Here is a 17,608-nt window from a genome sequence, read left to right on the forward strand (position 1 = left end):
TCAATGCGCAAGCGCCGCTGTATAAAGAGAGAGCGATGCTGAGAAATGCAGACTTTCTATATTCACTTCAATGTGCATGTCCCGAGGGAACATCAATTAAATGCACGTCCCCTTTTCCCCCGGGTGCACGAGTATTATGAGGCCGGGCTGGAGTTCCACGAGGTCGGGGTGAACACTTGCACAAGAGCTGCGGAGACCTCGTTAGAAGCAGCCCCGGAGGCCAGCGAAAACAGCCGAGAATTAAGCGCCCTCCCCGCCGTGGCTTCGGCTGCCTTCCGCCACGTCACGTCGGACGGGACTCTGGTCATGTGTTTTGCAACATGACCAGAGTTCCGTCCGTCTTGAAGTGGCGGATGGCTGCCGATGCCACGGTGGGGAGGGGCTTAATTCCCGGCTATTTTCAAACTCGGCGGGAAGGCAGCAGGAGGCTCCGTTCACGGCTAACTCCCCGCGATCCCCGCTGACCGATCGGAGCCGGTTTAGCGCTCCAGGCAGTCGGATACTTTAGCGCCTCAGCAGCGGGGGCGACGACCTCTAACATTCCCCGGGCCTGCCCGAGTGTAAGGCTTTGACCCGTCTGCCGGGGGAAAAAAATACCTGCATGTCCCCCGTCCCCCCCGGGTGCACGGGTGTTATGAGGCCGGGCTGGAGTTCCACGAGCTCGGGGTGAACACCTGCTCATCCCCCGCGGAGCTGCACGGGGGTTAGCCTGGGTCCCGTGTCTCGATGGAACATCGTTTCAATGCACGTCCTCTGTAACCCGCGGCGCACGAGTATTATGAGGCCGTGCTGGAATTCCGCGAGGTCTGGGTGAACACTTGCACAAGCGCTGCGGAGGCCCCCCCTGTCCTTAACCCTTTCAGACCTGGTGTCCATTACAATGGACATCACATGTTTGAGCGTTTTTTCTAGCGTTCTAAAAACACCTGCAGTGTTTTTAGAAGAATTCTTGCAGAAATCAGATTTCTTTAGCAATTCAAACAAGAGTAACAGCATTTGCATCGGGTTCCCCAATGTCATAATTATTTTCCACCAGTAGATGGCAGCAGCCCCAAAGAAGTGGCGTCAAAAAACATTGAAATACTTGAAAATGTACCTTTTTGAAGTGTTTTTCAGCCATGCAACCAGGCAGAAACACCATTTCAAGGGCTGTGGGATCAGACCAACAGTCTGTGACTGAGCCCAGTGTTTTTAGAGTGATTCCTGCAAAATTCAGGTTTTTTGCCATTCAAATCAGTCGACCGCTGCTTTAAGCCTATGGGGAGTTTGGAACACTTTTGGCAGGCTCTCAAAACATCGGCGAATGCGGTAGGTGGCTGAAACTTGCTACAGAGCACCTCTAGGACGTGTAGATAATTGGTTGAAAAGCACAGGTCGCTGGGCCTTTCGGTTCCGACGCCGCCCCTGTCCTTGAATGCCACTTCGAAGTGGTCTGCGGGCCCCTTGAAAACGTACCTTTTGAAGGGTTTTTCAGCCATGCAACCAGGTAGAAACATCATTTCAAGGGCTGTAGGATCAGACTAACAGTCTGTGACTGACCCCAGTGTTTTTAGAGCAATTCCTGCAAAATTCTGGTTTTTTGCCATTAAAATAAGTCGACCGCTGCTTTAAGCCTATGGCCAAATTTGGAGCAATTTCGGCAGGCTCTCAAAGAATCAGCGAATGTGGTAGGTGGCTGAAAATTGCTACAGAGCACCTCTAGGACATGCAGATAAGAGGGTGAAAAGCACAGGTTGCTGGGCCTTTCGGTTCGGACGCTGCCCCTGTCCTTGAATGCCACTTCTAAGTGGACTGCGGACCACTTTAAAAACTATATCTTTGTGTTCGCTGGGTTACTATCGAATCTATTACTGACACCTCGTGGTCATGATTCGCAACTGCATGTCATTACGTTTGCTTAACATTCCATGTCTGCAAGCGTGTCACGTGAATCTCGTTTCGTGTTGTTTGTATACTCTTAGTAAATGAAGGGTACAACCAAAAATATGTTTTAAAACAAACAGCATGTATTTACATTCACAACATAGAACTGCATAAACATTCTGCGTGGGCAAATATGATCGCACAGTTGCGTTTTTCCAAATGGTAAAGGATTTACTCCCGGTGAGTCAGGGCAGTACGTGTGCTTCTTAGAGTGACTGTATCCTACTTCCAGCGCATCGACTCAGACAACACGGGTGTAAAAAAAGCCCCAATAAGTGACCCCTGTCACCTAATTACGAGATCATTTTTTAAAACCTAGTTACGTGATCATTTAATTTCTCGTGAATACGGGTTGCTTTGTCACGTGTATACGTGATATTTTTTAACACACATTTACGTCATAATTTTTGTTTACGAGTGTAAGTCGCCCTGGACAAGTGCGTCTGCTAATTAATAAATAAATAAATAAATAAATAAATAAATAAATAAATAAATAAATAAATTAATAAATAAATAATAATAAAAAATAACAATAATAATAATTACGTTTTACTTGTTGTCACGTATGTGCGTGATATTTTCCTTTCATGTAAATAGGTGTTTTATTATTATTTATTTATTTATGTAAGGTAGCAATGCGCTTCCTTAATAGCTGTAATTACAGAACCGCATCTGAATGAACTGCGTTGAACCAGGCAGCTGTGAAAGGGAGACATTAAGGGTGCGTTCACGGAGATCATTCTGTGCAGAATCTGACCAGTTGATAGAAGTTCATTGGATCAATTGGTCACATTCTGCACAATATCTGCGCAGAATTATCTCCGTGAACGCACGCTGAGACTTTATTCACTTCAGTGCGCAAGCGCAGCTGTAAAACGAGAGAGCGACGCTGGGAAATGCAGTCTTTCGATTTCACTTCAATGCGCAAGCGCCGCTGTATAAAGAGAGAGCGATGCTGAGAAATGCAGACTTTCTATATTCACTTCAATGTGCATGTCCCGAGGGAACATCAATTAAATGCACGTCCCCTTTTCCCCCGGGTGCACGAGTATTATGAGGCCGGGCTGGAGTTCCACGAGGTCGGGGTGAACACTTGCACAAGAGCTGCGGAGACCTCGTTAGAAGCAGCCCCGGAGGCCAGCGAAAACAGCCGAGAGTTAAGCCCCTCCCCGCCGTGGCTTCGGCTGCCTTCCGCCACGTCACGTCGGACGGGACTCTGGTCATGTGTTTTGCAACATGACCAGAGTTCCGTCCGTCTTGAAGTGGCGGATGGCTGCCGATGCCACGGTGGGGAGGGGCTTAATTCCCGGCTATTTTCAAACTCGGCGGGAAGGCAGCAGGAGGCTCCGTTCACGGCTAACTCCCCGCGATCCCCGCTGACCGATCGGAGCCGGTTTAGCGCTCCAGGCAGTCGGATACTTTAGCGCCTCAGCAGCGGGGGCGACGACCTCTAACATTCCCCGGGCCTGCCCGAGTGTAAGGCTTTGACCCGTCTGCCGGGGGAAAAAAATACCTGCATGTCCCCCGTCCCCCCCGGGTGCACGGGTGTTATGAGGCCGGGCTGGAGTTCCACGAGCTCGGGGTGAACACCTGCTCATCCCCCGCGGAGCTGCACGGGGGTTAGCCTGGGTCCCGTGTCTCGATGGAACATCGTTTCAATGCACGTCCTCTGTAACCCGCGGCGCACGAGTATTATGAGGCCGTGCTGGAATTCCGCGAGGTCTGGGTGAACACTTGCACAAGCGCTGCGGAGGCCCCCCCTGTCCTTAACCCTTTCAGACCTGGTGTCCATTACAATGGACATCACATGTTTGAGCGTTTTTTCTAGCGTTCTAAAAACACCTGCAGTGTTTTTAGAAGAATTCTTGCAGAAATCAGATTTCTTTAGCAATTCAAACAAGAGTAACAGCATTTGCATCGGGTTCCCCAATGTCATAATTATTTTCCACCAGTAGATGGCAGCAGCCCCAAAGAAGTGGCGTCAAAAAACATTGAAATACTTGAAAATGTACCTTTTTGAAGTGTTTTTCAGCCATGCAACCAGGCAGAAACACCATTTCAAGGGCTGTGGGATCAGACCAACAGTCTGTGACTGAGCCCAGTGTTTTTAGAGTGATTCCTGCAAAATTCAGGTTTTTTGCCATTCAAATCAGTCGACCGCTGCTTTAAGCCTATGGGGAGTTTGGAACACTTTTGGCAGGCTCTCAAAACATCGGCGAATGCGGTAGGTGGCTGAAACTTGCTACAGAGCACCTCTAGGACGTGTAGATAATTGGTTGAAAAGCACAGGTCGCTGGGCCTTTCGGTTCCGACGCCGCCCCTGTCCTTGAATGCCACTTCGAAGTGGTCTGCGGGCCCCTTGAAAACGTACCTTTTGAAGGGTTTTTCAGCCATGCAACCAGGTAGAAACATCATTTCAAGGGCTGTAGGATCAGACTAACAGTCTGTGACTGACCCCAGTGTTTTTAGAGCAATTCCTGCAAAATTCTGGTTTTTTGCCATTAAAATAAGTCGACCGCTGCTTTAAGCCTATGGCCAAATTTGGAGCAATTTCGGCAGGCTCTCAAAGAATCAGCGAATGTGGTAGGTGGCTGAAAATTGCTACAGAGCACCTCTAGGACATGCAGATAAGAGGGTGAAAAGCACAGGTTGCTGGGCCTTTCGGTTCGGACGCTGCCCCTGTCCTTGAATGCCACTTCTAAGTGGACTGCGGACCACTTTAAAAACTATATCTTTGTGTTCGCTGGGTTACTATCGAATCTATTACTGACACCTCGTGGTCATGATTCGCAACTGCATGTCATTACGTTTGCTTAACATTCCATGTCTGCAAGCGTGTCACGTGAATCTCGTTTCGTGTTGTTTGTATACTCTTAGTAAATGAAGGGTACAACCAAAAATATGTTTTAAAACAAACAGCATGTATTTACATTCACAACATAGAACTGCATAAACATTCTGCGTGGGCAAATATGATCGCACAGTTGCGTTTTTCCAAATGGTAAAGGATTTACTCCCGGTGAGTCAGGGCAGTACGTGTGCTTCTTAGAGTGACTGTATCCTACTTCCAGCGCATCGACTCAGACAACACGGGTGTAAAAAAAGCCCCAATAAGTGACCCCTGTCACCTAATTACGAGATCATTTTTTAAAACCTAGTTACGTGATCATTTAATTTCTCGTGAATACGGGTTGCTTTGTCACGTGTATACGTGATATTTTTTAACACACATTTACGTCATAATTTTTGTTTACGAGTGTAAGTCGCCCTGGACAAGTGCGTCTGCTAATTAATAAATAAATAAATAAATAAATAAATAAATAAATAAATAAATTAATAAATAAATAATAATAAAAAATAACAATAATAATAATTACGTTTTACTTGTTGTCACGTATGTGCGTGATATTTTCCTTTCATGTAAATAGGTGTTTTATTATTATTTATTTATTTATGTAAGGTAGCAATGCGCTTCCTTAATAGCTGTAATTACAGAACCGCATCTGAATGAACTGCGTTGAACCAGGCAGCTGTGAAAGGGAGACATTAAGGGTGCGTTCACGGAGATCATTCTGTGCAGAATCTGACCAGTTGATAGAAGTTCATTGGATCAATTGGTCACATTCTGCACAATATCTGCGCAGAATTATCTCCGTGAACGCACGCTGAGACTTTATTCACTTCAGTGCGCAAGCGCAGCTGTAAAACGAGAGAGCGACGCTGGGAAATGCAGTCTTTCGATTTCACTTCAATGCGCAAGCGCCGCTGTATAAAGAGAGAGCGATGCTGAGAAATGCAGACTTTCTATATTCACTTCAATGTGCATGTCCCGAGGGAACATCAATTAAATGCACGTCCCCTTTTCCCCCGGGTGCACGAGTATTATGAGGCCGGGCTGGAGTTCCACGAGGTCGGGGTGAACACTTGCACAAGAGCTGCGGAGACCTCGTTAGAAGCAGCCCCGGAGGCCAGCGAAAACAGCCGAGAGTTAAGCCCCTCCCCGCCGTGGCTTCGGCTGCCTTCCGCCACGTCACGTCGGACGGGACTCTGGTCATGTGTTTTGCAACATGACCAGAGTTCCGTCCGTCTTGAAGTGGCGGATGGCTGCCGATGCCACGGTGGGGAGGGGCTTAATTCCCGGCTATTTTCAAACTCGGCGGGAAGGCAGCAGGAGGCTCCGTTCACGGCTAACTCCCCGCGATCCCCGCTGACCGATCGGAGCCGGTTTAGCGCTCCAGGCAGTCGGATACTTTAGCGCCTCAGCAGCGGGGGCGACGACCTCTAACATTCCCCGGGCCTGCCCGAGTGTAAGGCTTTGACCCGTCTGCCGGGGGAAAAAAATACCTGCATGTCCCCCGTCCCCCCCGGGTGCACGGGTGTTATGAGGCCGGGCTGGAGTTCCACGAGCTCGGGGTGAACACCTGCTCATCCCCCGCGGAGCTGCACGGGGGTTAGCCTGGGTCCCGTGTCTCGATGGAACATCGTTTCAATGCACGTCCTCTGTAACCCGCGGCGCACGAGTATTATGAGGCCGTGCTGGAATTCCGCGAGGTCTGGGTGAACACTTGCACAAGCGCTGCGGAGGCCCCCCCTGTCCTTAACCCTTTCAGACCTGGTGTCCATTACAATGGACATCACATGTTTGAGCGTTTTTTCTAGCGTTCTAAAAACACCTGCAGTGTTTTTAGAAGAATTCTTGCAGAAATCAGATTTCTTTAGCAATTCAAACAAGAGTAACAGCATTTGCATCGGGTTCCCCAATGTCATAATTATTTTCCACCAGTAGATGGCAGCAGCCCCAAAGAAGTGGCGTCAAAAAACATTGAAATACTTGAAAATGTACCTTTTTGAAGTGTTTTTCAGCCATGCAACCAGGCAGAAACACCATTTCAAGGGCTGTGGGATCAGACCAACAGTCTGTGACTGAGCCCAGTGTTTTTAGAGTGATTCCTGCAAAATTCAGGTTTTTTGCCATTCAAATCAGTCGACCGCTGCTTTAAGCCTATGGGGAGTTTGGAACACTTTTGGCAGGCTCTCAAAACATCGGCGAATGCGGTAGGTGGCTGAAACTTGCTACAGAGCACCTCTAGGACGTGTAGATAATTGGTTGAAAAGCACAGGTCGCTGGGCCTTTCGGTTCCGACGCCGCCCCTGTCCTTGAATGCCACTTCGAAGTGGTCTGCGGGCCCCTTGAAAACGTACCTTTTGAAGGGTTTTTCAGCCATGCAACCAGGTAGAAACATCATTTCAAGGGCTGTAGGATCAGACTAACAGTCTGTGACTGACCCCAGTGTTTTTAGAGCAATTCCTGCAAAATTCTGGTTTTTTGCCATTAAAATAAGTCGACCGCTGCTTTAAGCCTATGGCCAAATTTGGAGCAATTTCGGCAGGCTCTCAAAGAATCAGCGAATGTGGTAGGTGGCTGAAAATTGCTACAGAGCACCTCTAGGACATGCAGATAAGAGGGTGAAAAGCACAGGTTGCTGGGCCTTTCGGTTCGGACGCTGCCCCTGTCCTTGAATGCCACTTCTAAGTGGACTGCGGACCACTTTAAAAACTATATCTTTGTGTTCGCTGGGTTACTATCGAATCTATTACTGACACCTCGTGGTCATGATTCGCAACTGCATGTCATTACGTTTGCTTAACATTCCATGTCTGCAAGCGTGTCACGTGAATCTCGTTTCGTGTTGTTTGTATACTCTTAGTAAATGAAGGGTACAACCAAAAATATGTTTTAAAACAAACAGCATGTATTTACATTCACAACATAGAACTGCATAAACATTCTGCGTGGGCAAATATGATCGCACAGTTGCGTTTTTCCAAATGGTAAAGGATTTACTCCCGGTGAGTCAGGGCAGTACGTGTGCTTCTTAGAGTGACTGTATCCTACTTCCAGCGCATCGACTCAGACAACACGGGTGTAAAAAAAGCCCCAATAAGTGACCCCTGTCACCTAATTACGAGATCATTTTTTAAAACCTAGTTACGTGATCATTTAATTTCTCGTGAATACGGGTTGCTTTGTCACGTGTATACGTGATATTTTTTAACACACATTTACGTCATAATTTTTGTTTACGAGTGTAAGTCGCCCTGGACAAGTGCGTCTGCTAATTAATAAATAAATAAATAAATAAATAAATAAATAAATAAATAAATAAATAAATTAATAAATAAATAATAATAAAAAATAACAATAATAATAATTACGTTTTACTTGTTGTCACGTATGTGCGTGATATTTTCCTTTCATGTAAATAGGTGTTTTATTATTATTTATTTATTTATGTAAGGTAGCAATGCGCTTCCTTAATAGCTGTAATTACAGAACCGCATCTGAATGAACTGCGTTGAACCAGGCAGCTGTGAAAGGGAGACATTAAGGGTGCGTTCACGGAGATCATTCTGTGCAGAATCTGACCAGTTGATAGAAGTTCATTGGATCAATTGGTCACATTCTGCACAATATCTGCGCAGAATTATCTCCGTGAACGCACGCTGAGACTTTATTCACTTCAGTGCGCAAGCGCAGCTGTAAAACGAGAGAGCGACGCTGGGAAATGCAGTCTTTCGATTTCACTTCAATGCGCAAGCGCCGCTGTATAAAGAGAGAGCGATGCTGAGAAATGCAGACTTTCTATATTCACTTCAATGTGCATGTCCCGAGGGAACATCAATTAAATGCACGTCCCCTTTTCCCCCGGGTGCACGAGTATTATGAGGCCGGGCTGGAGTTCCACGAGGTCGGGGTGAACACTTGCACAAGAGCTGCGGAGACCTCGTTAGAAGCAGCCCCGGAGGCCAGCGAAAACAGCCGAGAATTAAGCGCCCTCCCCGCCGTGGCTTCGGCTGCCTTCCGCCACGTCACGTCGGACGGGACTCTGGTCATGTGTTTTGCAACATGACCAGAGTTCCGTCCGTCTTGAAGTGGCGGATGGCTGCCGATGCCACGGTGGGGAGGGGCTTAATTCCCGGCTATTTTCAAACTCGGCGGGAAGGCAGCAGGAGGCTCCGTTCACGGCTAACTCCCCGCGATCCCCGCTGACCGATCGGAGCCGGTTTAGCGCTCCAGGCAGTCGGATACTTTAGCGCCTCAGCAGCGGGGGCGACGACCTCTAACATTCCCCGGGCCTGCCCGAGTGTAAGGCTTTGACCCGTCTGCCGGGGGAAAAAAATACCTGCATGTCCCCCGTCCCCCCCGGGTGCACGGGTGTTATGAGGCCGGGCTGGAGTTCCACGAGCTCGGGGTGAACACCTGCTCATCCCCCGCGGAGCTGCACGGGGGTTAGCCTGGGTCCCGTGTCTCGATGGAACATCGTTTCAATGCACGTCCTCTGTAACCCGCGGCGCACGAGTATTATGAGGCCGTGCTGGAATTCCGCGAGGTCTGGGTGAACACTTGCACAAGCGCTGCGGAGGCCCCCCCTGTCCTTAACCCTTTCAGACCTGGTGTCCATTACAATGGACATCACATGTTTGAGCGTTTTTTCTAGCGTTCTAAAAACACCTGCAGTGTTTTTAGAAGAATTCTTGCAGAAATCAGATTTCTTTAGCAATTCAAACAAGAGTAACAGCATTTGCATCGGGTTCCCCAATGTCATAATTATTTTCCACCAGTAGATGGCAGCAGCCCCAAAGAAGTGGCGTCAAAAAACATTGAAATACTTGAAAATGTACCTTTTTGAAGTGTTTTTCAGCCATGCAACCAGGCAGAAACACCATTTCAAGGGCTGTGGGATCAGACCAACAGTCTGTGACTGAGCCCAGTGTTTTTAGAGTGATTCCTGCAAAATTCAGGTTTTTTGCCATTCAAATCAGTCGACCGCTGCTTTAAGCCTATGGGGAGTTTGGAACACTTTTGGCAGGCTCTCAAAACATCGGCGAATGCGGTAGGTGGCTGAAACTTGCTACAGAGCACCTCTAGGACGTGTAGATAATTGGTTGAAAAGCACAGGTCGCTGGGCCTTTCGGTTCCGACGCCGCCCCTGTCCTTGAATGCCACTTCGAAGTGGTCTGCGGGCCCCTTGAAAACGTACCTTTTGAAGGGTTTTTCAGCCATGCAACCAGGTAGAAACATCATTTCAAGGGCTGTAGGATCAGACTAACAGTCTGTGACTGACCCCAGTGTTTTTAGAGCAATTCCTGCAAAATTCTGGTTTTTTGCCATTAAAATAAGTCGACCGCTGCTTTAAGCCTATGGCCAAATTTGGAGCAATTTCGGCAGGCTCTCAAAGAATCAGCGAATGTGGTAGGTGGCTGAAAATTGCTACAGAGCACCTCTAGGACATGCAGATAAGAGGGTGAAAAGCACAGGTTGCTGGGCCTTTCGGTTCGGACGCTGCCCCTGTCCTTGAATGCCACTTCTAAGTGGACTGCGGACCACTTTAAAAACTATATCTTTGTGTTCGCTGGGTTACTATCGAATCTATTACTGACACCTCGTGGTCATGATTCGCAACTGCATGTCATTACGTTTGCTTAACATTCCATGTCTGCAAGCGTGTCACGTGAATCTCGTTTCGTGTTGTTTGTATACTCTTAGTAAATGAAGGGTACAACCAAAAATATGTTTTAAAACAAACAGCATGTATTTACATTCACAACATAGAACTGCATAAACATTCTGCGTGGGCAAATATGATCGCACAGTTGCGTTTTTCCAAATGGTAAAGGATTTACTCCCGGTGAGTCAGGGCAGTACGTGTGCTTCTTAGAGTGACTGTATCCTACTTCCAGCGCATCGACTCAGACAACACGGGTGTAAAAAAAGCCCCAATAAGTGACCCCTGTCACCTAATTACGAGATCATTTTTTAAAACCTAGTTACGTGATCATTTAATTTCTCGTGAATACGGGTTGCTTTGTCACGTGTATACGTGATATTTTTTAACACACATTTACGTCATAATTTTTGTTTACGAGTGTAAGTCGCCCTGGACAAGTGCGTCTGCTAATTAATAAATAAATAAATAAATAAATAAATAAATAAATAAATAAATAAATAAATAAATAATAATAAAAAATAACAATAATAATAATTACGTTTTACTTGTTGTCACGTATGTGCGTGATATTTTCCTTTCATGTAAATAGGTGTTTTATTATTATTTATTTATTTATGTAAGGTAGCAATGCGCTTCCTTAATAGCTGTAATTACAGAACCGCATCTGAATGAACTGCGTTGAACCAGGCAGCTGTGAAAGGGAGACATTAAGGGTGCGTTCACGGAGATCATTCTGTGCAGAATCTGACCAGTTGATAGAAGTTCATTGGATCAATTGGTCACATTCTGCACAATATCTGCGCAGAATTATCTCCGTGAACGCACGCTGAGACTTTATTCACTTCAGTGCGCAAGCGCAGCTGTAAAACGAGAGAGCGACGCTGGGAAATGCAGTCTTTCGATTTCACTTCAATGCGCAAGCGCCGCTGTATAAAGAGAGAGCGATGCTGAGAAATGCAGACTTTCTATATTCACTTCAATGTGCATGTCCCGAGGGAACATCAATTAAATGCACGTCCCCTTTTCCCCCGGGTGCACGAGTATTATGAGGCCGGGCTGGAGTTCCACGAGGTCGGGGTGAACACTTGCACAAGAGCTGCGGAGACCTCGTTAGAAGCAGCCCCGGAGGCCAGCGAAAACAGCCGAGAGTTAAGCCCCTCCCCGCCGTGGCTTCGGCTGCCTTCCGCCACGTCACGTCGGACGGGACTCTGGTCATGTGTTTTGCAACATGACCAGAGTTCCGTCCGTCTTGAAGTGGCGGATGGCTGCCGATGCCACGGTGGGGAGGGGCTTAATTCCCGGCTATTTTCAAACTCGGCGGGAAGGCAGCAGGAGGCTCCGTTCACGGCTAACTCCCCGCGATCCCCGCTGACCGATCGGAGCCGGTTTAGCGCTCCAGGCAGTCGGATACTTTAGCGCCTCAGCAGCGGGGGCGACGACCTCTAACATTCCCCGGGCCTGCCCGAGTGTAAGGCTTTGACCCGTCTGCCGGGGGAAAAAAATACCTGCATGTCCCCCGTCCCCCCCGGGTGCACGGGTGTTATGAGGCCGGGCTGGAGTTCCACGAGCTCGGGGTGAACACCTGCTCATCCCCCGCGGAGCTGCACGGGGGTTAGCCTGGGTCCCGTGTCTCGATGGAACATCGTTTCAATGCACGTCCTCTGTAACCCGCGGCGCACGAGTATTATGAGGCCGTGCTGGAATTCCGCGAGGTCTGGGTGAACACTTGCACAAGCGCTGCGGAGGCCCCCCCTGTCCTTAACCCTTTCAGACCTGGTGTCCATTACAATGGACATCACATGTTTGAGCGTTTTTTCTAGCGTTCTAAAAACACCTGCAGTGTTTTTAGAAGAATTCTTGCAGAAATCAGATTTCTTTAGCAATTCAAACAAGAGTAACAGCATTTGCATCGGGTTCCCCAATGTCATAATTATTTTCCACCAGTAGATGGCAGCAGCCCCAAAGAAGTGGCGTCAAAAAACATTGAAATACTTGAAAATGTACCTTTTTGAAGTGTTTTTCAGCCATGCAACCAGGCAGAAACACCATTTCAAGGGCTGTGGGATCAGACCAACAGTCTGTGACTGAGCCCAGTGTTTTTAGAGTGATTCCTGCAAAATTCAGGTTTTTTGCCATTCAAATCAGTCGACCGCTGCTTTAAGCCTATGGGGAGTTTGGAACACTTTTGGCAGGCTCTCAAAACATCGGCGAATGCGGTAGGTGGCTGAAACTTGCTACAGAGCACCTCTAGGACGTGTAGATAATTGGTTGAAAAGCACAGGTCGCTGGGCCTTTCGGTTCCGACGCCGCCCCTGTCCTTGAATGCCACTTCGAAGTGGTCTGCGGGCCCCTTGAAAACGTACCTTTTGAAGGGTTTTTCAGCCATGCAACCAGGTAGAAACATCATTTCAAGGGCTGTAGGATCAGACTAACAGTCTGTGACTGACCCCAGTGTTTTTAGAGCAATTCCTGCAAAATTCTGGTTTTTTGCCATTAAAATAAGTCGACCGCTGCTTTAAGCCTATGGCCAAATTTGGAGCAATTTCGGCAGGCTCTCAAAGAATCAGCGAATGTGGTAGGTGGCTGAAAATTGCTACAGAGCACCTCTAGGACATGCAGATAAGAGGGTGAAAAGCACAGGTTGCTGGGCCTTTCGGTTCGGACGCTGCCCCTGTCCTTGAATGCCACTTCTAAGTGGACTGCGGACCACTTTAAAAACTATATCTTTGTGTTCGCTGGGTTACTATCGAATCTATTACTGACACCTCGTGGTCATGATTCGCAACTGCATGTCATTACGTTTGCTTAACATTCCATGTCTGCAAGCGTGTCACGTGAATCTCGTTTCGTGTTGTTTGTATACTCTTAGTAAATGAAGGGTACAACCAAAAATATGTTTTAAAACAAACAGCATGTATTTACATTCACAACATAGAACTGCATAAACATTCTGCGTGGGCAAATATGATCGCACAGTTGCGTTTTTCCAAATGGTAAAGGATTTACTCCCGGCGAGTCAGGGCAGTACGTGTGCTGCTTAGAGTGACTGTATCCTACTTCCAGCGCATCGACTCAGACAACACGGGTGTAAAAAAAGCCCCAATAAGTGACCCCTGTCACCTAATTACGAGATCATTTTTTAAAACCTAGTTACGTGATCATTTAATTTCTCGTGAATACGGGTTGCTTTGTCACGTGTATACGTGATATTTTTTAACACACATTTACGTCATAATTTTTGTTTACGAGTGTAAGTCGCCCTGGACAAGTGCGTCTGCTAATAAATAAATAAATAAATAAATAAATAAATAAATAAATAATAATAATTACGTTTTACTTGTTGTCACGTATGTGCGTGATATTTTCCTTTCATGTAAATAGGTGTTTTATTATTATTTATTTATTTATGTAAGGGAGCAATTCGCTTCCTTAATAGCTGTAATTACAGAACCGCATCTGAATGAACTGCGTTGAACCAGGCAGCTGTGAAAGGGAGTCATTAAGGGTGCGTTCACGGAGATCATTCTGTGTAGAATCTGACCAGTTGATAGAAGTTCATTGGATCAATTGGTCACATTCTGCACAATATCTGCGCAGAATTATCTCCGTGAATGCACGCTGAGACTTTATTCACTTCAGTGCGCAAGCGCAGCTGTAAAACAAGAGAGCGACGCTGGGAAATGCAGTCTTTCGATTTCACTTCAATGCGCAAGCGCCGCTGTATAAAGAGAGAGCGATGCTGAGAAATGCAGACTTTCTATATTCACTTCAATGTGCATGTCCCGATGGAACATCAATTAAATGCACGTCCCCTTTTCCCCCGGGTGCACGAGTATTATGAGGCCGGGCTGGAGTTCCACGAAGTCGGGGTGAACACTTGCACAAGAGCTGCGGAGACCTCGTTAGAAGCAGCCCCGGAGGCCAGCGAAAACAGCCGAGAATTAAGCGCCCTCCCCTCCGAGGCTTTGGCTGATTTCCGCAACGTCACGTCGGACGGGGCTCTGGTCATGTTATTATTATTTTTTTTTTTCACATGACCAGAGTCCCGTTCGTTTGGACGTGGCGGAAATCGACCGAAGCCTCAGAGGGGAGGGCGCTTAATTCTCGGCTATTTTCGCCGGAATATCTCGGTCGGTATCGGAGCTTTCTGCACGGGGGGGTCTGCGAGCTCGTCCCCCCCGGGGAGCTGCACCGTGTAGAAACACCATTTCAAGGGCTGTAGGATCAGACCAACAGTCTGTGACTGAGCCCAGTGTTTTTAGAGTGATTCCTGCAAAATTCAGGTTTTTTGCCATTCAAATCAGTCGACCGCTGCTTTAAGCCTATGGGGAGTTTGGAACACTTTTGGCAGGCTCTCAAAACATCGGCGAATGCGGTAGGTGGCTGAAACTTGCTACAGAGCACCTCTAGGACGTGTAGATAATTGGTTGAAAAGCACAGGTCGCTGGGCCTTTCGGTTCCGACGCCGCCCCTGTCCTTGAATGCCACTTCGAAGTGGTCTGCGGGCCACTTTAAAAACTATATCTTTGTGTTCGCTGGGTTACTATCGAATCTATTACTGACACCTCGTGGTCATGATTCGCAACTGCATGTCTTTACGTTTGCTTAACATTCCATGTCTGCAAGCGTGTCACGTGAATCTCGTTTCGTGTTGTTTGTATACTCTTAGTAAATGAAGGGTACAACCAAAAATATGTTTTAAAACAAACAGCATGTATTTACATTCACAACATAGAACTGCATAAACATTCTGCGTGGGCAAATATGATCGCACAGTTGCGTTTTTCCAAATGGTAAAGGATTTACTCCCGGCGAGTCAGGGCAGTACGTGTGCTGCTTAGAGTGACTGTATCCTACTTCCAGCGCATCGACTCAGACAACACGGGTGTAAAAAAAGCCCCAATAAGTGACCCCTGTCACCTAATTACGAGATCATTTTTTAAAACCTAGTTACGTGATCATTTAATTTCTCGTGAATACGGGTTGCTTTGTCACGTGTATACGTGATATTTTTTAACACACATTTACGTCATAATTTTTGTTTACGAGTGTAAGTCGCCCTGGACAAGTGCGTCTGCTAATAAATAAATAAATAAATAAATAAATAAATAAATAAATAAATAAATAATAATAATTACGTTTTACTTGTTGTCACGTATGTGCGTGATATTTTCCTTTCATGTAAATAGGTGTTTTATTATTATTTATTTATTTATGTAAGGGAGCAATTCGCTTCCTTAATAGCTGTAATTACAGAACCGCATCTGAATGAACTGCGTTGAACCAGGCAGCTGTGAAAGGGAGTCATTAAGGGTGCGTTCACGGAGATCATTCTGTGTAGAATCTGACCAGTTGATAGAAGTTCATTGGATCAATTGGTCACATTCTGCACAATATCTGCGCAGAATTATCTCCGTGAATGCACGCTGAGACTTTATTCACTTCAGTGCGCAAGCGCAGCTGTAAAACAAGAGAGCGACGCTGGGAAATGCAGTCTTTCGATTTCACTTCAATGCGCAAGCGCCGCTGTATAAAGAGAGAGCGATGCTGAGAAATGCAGACTTTCTATATTCACTTCAATGTGCATGTCCCGATGGAACATCAATTAAATGCACGTCCCCTTTTCCCCCGGGTGCACGAGTATTATGAGGCCGGGCTGGAGTTCCACGAAGTCGGGGTGAACACTTGCACAAGAGCTGCGGAGACCTCGTTAGAAGCAGCCCCGGAGGCCAGCGAAAACAGCCGAGAATTAAGCGCCCTCCCCTCCGAGGCTTTGGCTGATTTCCGCAACGTCACGTCGGACGGGGCTCTGGTCATGTTATTATTATTTTTTTTTTTCACATGACCAGAGTCCCGTTCGTTTGGACGTGGCGGAAATCGACCGAAGCCTCAGAGGGGAGGGCGCTTAATTCTCGGCTATTTTCGCCGGAATATCTCGGTCGGTATCGGAGCTTTCTGCACGGGGGGGTCTGCGAGCTCGTCCCCCCCGGGGAGCTGCACCGTGTAGAAACACCATTTCAAGGGCTGTAGGATCAGACCAACAGTCTGTGACTGAGCCCAGTGTTTTTAGAGTGATTCCTGCAAAATTCAGGTTTTTTGCCATTCAAATCAGTCGACCGCTGCTTTAAGCCTATGGGGAGTTTGGAACACTTTTGGCAGGCTCTCAAAACATCGGCGAATGCGGTAGGTGGCTGAAACTTGCTACAGAGCACCTCTAGGACGTGTAGATAATTGGTTGAAAAGCACAGGTCGCTGGGCCTTTCGGTTCCGACGCCGCCCCTGTCCTTGAATGCCACTTCGAAGTGGTCTGCGGGCCACTTTAAAAACTATATCTTTGTGTTCGCTGGGTTACTATCGAATCTATTACTGACACCTCGTGGTCATGATTCGCAACTGCATGTCTTTACGTTTGCTTAACATTCCATGTCTGCAAGCGTGTCACGTGAATCTCGTTTCGTGTTGTTTGTATACTCTTAGTAAATGAAGGGTACAACCAAAAATATGTTTTAAAACAAACAGCATGTATTTACATTCACAACATAGAACTGCATAAACATTCTGCGTGGGCAAATATGATCGCACAGTTGCGTTTTTCCAAATGGTAAAGGATTTACTCCCGGCGAGTCAGGGCAGTACGTGTGCTGCTTAGAGTGACTGTATCCTACTTCCAGCGCATCGACTCAGACAACACGGGTGTAAAAAAAGCCCCAATAAGTGACCCCTGTCACCTAATTACGAGATCATTTTTTAAAACCTAGTTACGTGATCATTTAATTTCTCGTGAATACGGGTTGCTTTGTCACGTGTATACGTGATATTTTTTAACACACATTTACGTCATAATTTTTGTTTACGAGTGTAAGTCGCCCTGGACAAGTGCGTCTGCTAATAAATAAATAAATAAATAAATAAATAAATAAATAAATAATAATAATTACGTTTTACTTGTTGTCACGTATGTGCGTGATATTTTCCTTTCATGTAAATAGGTGTTTTATTATTATTTATTTATTTATGTAAGGGAGCAATTCGCTTCCTTAATAGCTGTAATTACAGAACCGCATCTGAATGAACTGCGTTGAACCAGGCAGCTGTGAAAGGGAGTCATTAAGGGTGCGTTCACGGAGATCATTCTGTGTAGAATCTGACCAGTTGATAGAAGTTCATTGGATCAA

The sequence above is a fragment of the Acipenser ruthenus genome, unplaced genomic scaffold (genome assembly GCF_902713425.1).
Source record: "Acipenser ruthenus unplaced genomic scaffold, fAciRut3.2 maternal haplotype, whole genome shotgun sequence".
In the NCBI taxonomy this organism is placed as follows: Eukaryota; Metazoa; Chordata; class Actinopteri; order Acipenseriformes; family Acipenseridae; genus Acipenser; species Acipenser ruthenus.